The sequence below is a fragment of the Meleagris gallopavo genome, chromosome 5 (genome assembly GCF_000146605.3).
Source record: "Meleagris gallopavo isolate NT-WF06-2002-E0010 breed Aviagen turkey brand Nicholas breeding stock chromosome 5, Turkey_5.1, whole genome shotgun sequence".
Classification (NCBI taxonomy): domain Eukaryota; kingdom Metazoa; phylum Chordata; class Aves; order Galliformes; family Phasianidae; genus Meleagris; species Meleagris gallopavo.
Window position 1 is genome coordinate 21,119,884 of NC_015015.2, and position 4,689 is coordinate 21,124,572.

The window sequence follows — 4,689 nt, forward strand, 5'->3', positions numbered from 1 at the left end:
CTTCCTGCCAAAATAGGAACTTCATTTAGAGCATTTTTTATAGCATTTTCTCCCTGCAATATCAAAATAGCAACTCAATATTTCTCACTACTTCTCTTAGGAAACGAGTTAATGTACAGACTAATAGATCTGACTGTCAGGGAAGTCAGACTAGACAATGAGAAGACTCTGCGTCTACTACCTATCCTTGTATTTTTCAATTACTCCTAAACTTTCCATTTTCCGTTCAATAAATATTCTCCCTCCTTCACGAATATTTACAACTTTAAGCTGTTAACCTTTCACCTTGAAAACGTCACTGTGATCTCCTGCTGCCTCCTGTTAAACTCTTTATTCTTTGCTCATCACTTAGTCCGTGTGCCTTGCTTACCTCATCACTCTCTGCTCAGATATTCTGCTCAGATACATCGCGGTAGTGATCAAAAAGAGGAGCAATACGACAAAACGCTTTTCACCAAAGCTGATTATAAGAAGCAATATCTTGGGATCTTCTTACAGCCCTCCCAATTTTTCAAGATTCTTGCTCAAAGGCAAAGGCACACTAATCTCACGTGATACAGAACAGCCATTCAGCTCTCTCCTGAGATCTCCTTGTTTATCTGTGATCAATCTCATCAGTCATTTTGATCAAAAAAATTCTTCTTAGCTGATTTTCCACTGTGACATCAAATCTCTCCCTGGCATACTTCATTTCAGAAAAGGCATTTCCACCCTTTCTATTTTCATTCTTTGCCTTTCAGGTACACAGTTTTACTGTGTTGGCAAGTTGCGCTCTGACTTATCGCTTCATATCTTAGTCTCTATGTTATCAGCAGATTATCAATACAGTTTTCAATATCATGTGCTATCAATGTAAGTATGTGACTGAAAATAGAACGTCCTACATTCACACCATGACTTCTCTCAAACTTGAAAACTCATTTAAAAATGGTTAGAACAAAACATCTTTTTAAATAAGCTGTTTTGATAGACAAGCAATTATAAACTTTTTTCTAGTTGTCTCATATCAAGTGTCCTGATATTTTTACTCAGACTGTCAAGGCAGCAGTCTTCATACTATGTAGTCACATACTTCACAAGAGTAGAGAGTTTATCAGTATATACAACTAAACCCTGCACATTCCACTCACCCTTTTTTAAATACTAATGCAACATAAACTTTCCTCCAGTTCAATGGAATTTCTTCAGCATCTCAACACTTCTGTCTTTTAAAGATCTCTAGCCAATTTTCTCAAAGTTCTTGAACACAAGCTGTCTTGACCAGTTGTTTTACAAACTGAGCACTTTAACAACTGCCTTTCCACAAATCTGTATGTTGTTATGGAACCTCTTTCATCACTAGTATGTGATGATTAAGCATCATTTTTGGGTTTTTTTTTTTTCTTTCCTAAACAAGACATGCTTATCGAACTCTTTTTGCCTCTGTTGTTGATAACCCTACACCACATGTCTATGACTAATTAATACCACTGCTAAAGTGTTTTTGCTACTAATGCACTTGAAAATCTTTTTAAACTTCCTAACTCTATTGCTAGTTCCTTCCATCATCAAGCCTTCTTCTTCCCAACTTCTTTTTAATACAAGCAAAACCATTTTTTTCTTTATTATTATTTATATATCAGAAAATCCTCCCCTTTCAGCTATGGGTTTGCAGCCTTTCTAGCCATTTACACATACAACTCAACTACTATCCATATTTTTCTCTCCACAGTCTTTCATTCAATTGAGTTACTGTGACTTTGTTTTAAACTTCAGGAGATTTCCATCTTCTAGAAGTATCCAGGTAGAGCAGCTCAGAAGTTAATTAGGCAGTAAAGTTCATTTATTTGAATATCTATGTCTAGGTACATATCAGACTGCTCTAGATTTTTATTCCGTTTGCAAAGAAAAGTTTCAAGCTTCAATCACTTCCACTGGGGTAACACATGGCTTTATTTCTGAGCTTAGTTTTTAGCTCAGCTCTTTGTTTACAGACAATAGGTCTAACACAATGTCCTAATATGTGATACAATGTTTCCCATACAGATAGAGCAATCTACTCAATAGCCACCAAGAAATCTCGCTTTGGCAGAACAAAGATTTCCAATTTGAAGACTTCACCCCCATATATTAAGAACTTTTTTCTCTTCTTACACACAACAGGCTAGTTTGCATTTTATCCAAATCTCAAATTGGATTTGGAAGTCTACAGCAGTCATCAGCAAGCACATAAGCATTTATTTTAGGTATTAATTTATCTTTTGGACTTCAAGATCATCTGGTACAAGGACTGTGAAAAGAGGAAATGTCATTTTTGCAGTGTACTGTTGTTTCCAACCTATTTCTGTCTTTTGATTTCAGCCACAGGAATTCTCCCTCCTAGTCAGAGGAATTTCATCTTATCAGCACTTTGGTTTAGAAATTAATAATTTTTGCTTCAGTTCCACTTGTTTATTAGCTAGCCTTATCACAGTGGCAAGTGGGCAATTAAAGAACTCCTCTTTCAGTCCTTCGAGCCTTGATTAATTTTGTTCTCAACATCTTGATTCTCTTTTAAACAAATTCTTTTTATTCTTCACCTTTCCATCAATATCTACACATTGATTGCTAATTTAATATCAATCATACTAGTCTGGCATATCAGATCTAAAACTTTGCTTCCCCTTTAAAAAACTAGAGGCTAGTCAAACCATACAGCCTCTTTTCCTCACAATGGATTTGTGAAACTATGTCTAAGTCTTATACAACATATCTGACTAGCAGAATACTCACAGTATTTATTTAGTTTTATTTTACTTTCTGTATCATTTCACATACAGAACATGAACAGCATAAGAGTGTATCTCGAATATCCTTCTTCTTTGGAACTATTAGAAGATTTCTAAAATTATTTACATTCAGTGGAACTAAAATGAGCTATTTATGCTGGTATGGACTATCCCTGGCAGCTCTTTGCTTATTTACTTCAGAAAACCCGTTCAGCTATTGTAATCCTATCCAGTATCCTATCCTCAGAAGACAGAACACCACCTTCTTGCTCTCCTGCACAATGCTGACAAGAATCTTTCCTGAAGGGTGGGAGGTGGATCAATCTGAAGAGCTTTTTATAACTGGGAACTGAGCAACTCCTTGCTATAATGCTCACTTGGAATATCAAAGATCATCTTCAGTTTCCACGACATACAGAACGATTAGGCATTTACAAAGTACAAAATTCCCGTAGTGCTCCTTCCTGCTGTTCACAGTATGCCTGCTTCCTGCCTGCCCCTCGTCACACAAAATGTTGCTTTGTCTCTCATTTCCTCACTTTCTCTATTCAGTCACTCAGTGGCCAGTTCCTTTCCTAAACTGTGATGTGTTCTGAATCATGTTCTCTCCAATGCTCTGCAGAGCATGCACTCATCCTTTCAAACCCCAGAATTTTGTTTCTAATAAAACCTCTAAGCTCCGCTTAAAAATAAATAAACAAATAAATATTACAATAGTTAAAAAAGAATCATTTAAGCTCAAGCACATAGTAGTACACTAAAGCTTGTCACCATTGCACAACAGCTACCAGACAGAACTCACGCAGAAAAAGTTTTGCCCACATCACTTATATTTTCCTTGTAAGATCTACCTATTAGATGCACTCAAGATAGACATCTTGGGTCCTCCTCTTGATACTACTGCCCTTACTTGGCATGTTGCCCTTGAATAGTGACTTGCTAGTTGAGATTTATTATGCCATTTTCAGTGTACATGTACATCTACTGAAATAGATCTGAATGACTATTTTAATTACAGTTGAGAAATAGCATGCCAAAAATGTTTCCTGAAATCCAAAAATATGCCATCTACTGAGTCCATCTAATCTACTAATTGTGTAGTGTATATATGTGCATACTCATGCCTGCATATATTGTCACATTAACTTAGAAAGATTTCTCTTTTTATAGCACAGCTGTTCATTATGCATAGGTCTATTTTTATAATAGTAGCTCCTTATTACTCACAGATAATAAGGGTAAGGTTTTGCACTGAGTTTCACCTCTATTAAAGCTTTCAGGAAGAATATATATATACACTACCTAAAGCATTCAAAAGTTTTTCAAGGACCTTCGTGATAGCTGTAGAGAGCAGCTCCATTTAGCTTTACCATTTCTATTATTTTCTCTTCTCTCTTCAGAGTGGGATGATTGCTAGCATGATAACCCTCATGATACTGAGAGTTAACAGATTGTACCAACAGTTATGAATAAGAGATGTCTGTATGACCTTAAGCTTCTGTTGTTCTTGGTAGAATTAAATTGGTCTAAGCAATAGCCTTACTTTTGAAAATTGACCATTCCTGGGGCAATAGCTCATTTTCTCCCCTTGCTTCTCCATATACATTAATGGGAAAAAAAAGACATTTAAAACCATTTAAGAGAGGCATGTGTTTTTCTCACAGGGATTAGAGAACTTCTTTGGTTTAGTAAAACTGTCCAAAACAGTAAGGAAAAAAATAATCATAGAATCCTTTGAGTTGGAAGGGACCTTTAAAGGCCATCTAGTTCATCTCCTCTGAAATGACCAGGAACAGGAACATCCATAGCTGGATCAGGTTGCTCAGGGCCTGATCCAGCCTTGCCTTAAAAGTCTCCAGAGATGGGGCATCCACTACATCCTATGTGTTCAATGAATCAAAAAGTAAAAAAAATGTTTAAAAAGATCATAAATATCTCATTT